Source organism: Agelaius tricolor, unplaced genomic scaffold, assembly GCF_023055355.1.
Source record: "Agelaius tricolor isolate 1412-34295 unplaced genomic scaffold, bAgeTri1.0.p SCAF_29, whole genome shotgun sequence".
NCBI classification, from domain to species: Eukaryota; Metazoa; Chordata; class Aves; order Passeriformes; family Icteridae; genus Agelaius; species Agelaius tricolor.
Genome location: NW_027269289.1, coordinates 3388126 through 3388982, shown reverse-complemented (window position 1 = coordinate 3388982; position 857 = coordinate 3388126).

Here is an 857-nt window from a genome sequence, read left to right as displayed (position 1 = left end):
TTTCTCTGTCAGAGTTTAAAATCTGCCTTTTGTAGTGACCATGTTCACTACATGGTTCACTACCATGTTCACAGGGGTCTGAGGATGAGGGAAGAGACGAGGATCTGACTCCATGTTTCACAAGGCTGATTTATTATTTTATGATATATATTACATTAAAACTATACTAAAAGAATAGAAGAAAGGATTTCATCAGAAGGCTGGCTAGGAATAGAAAAAGAAGGAATGATAACAAAGGTTTGTGGCTTGGACTCTCTGTCCGAGCCAGCTGGGCTGTGATTGGCCATTAATTAGAAACAACCACATGAGACCAATCCCAGATGCACCTGTTGCATTCCACAGCAGCAGATAACCATTGGTTGCATTTTGTTCCTGAGGCCTCTCAGCTTCTCAGGAGGAAAAATCCCAAGGAAAGGATTTTCCATGAAAGATGTCTGTGACATTTGGTAGAGAAGAACAAGTGGGGAGGAGGCTGGGTGTGAGTGGGAAGGGGGGAGGTGACTCCCAGGTGTCACAAAATGCGTGGCCAGGGCAGGGGACAGTGGGGGTGGGACAGGTTTTCCCTCTGGCACACAGGGGGACTGCTCAGACATGGGAGAGACCAAAGTCCTTAAAGCTTGGCCAGGAATCAGAACAATTTCCCACCCCATCAGCATTGCTGCTTTCTCCCTGACACAAACTCCTCCATTTGGGCTCTCCAGGGAGTCTAAAACCAGGGAAGCAATGTGGATTATTTGCTTTCTTCTGGCAATCAGTGGAAGACTCCCCTAGAAGCAGGGACCTCAAACCCATCTCCACATCCCCTGGGCAGCTCTGCTTAGGAAGCTTTTCTTGCTGGCAGTGCTGGAGCAGGAAAG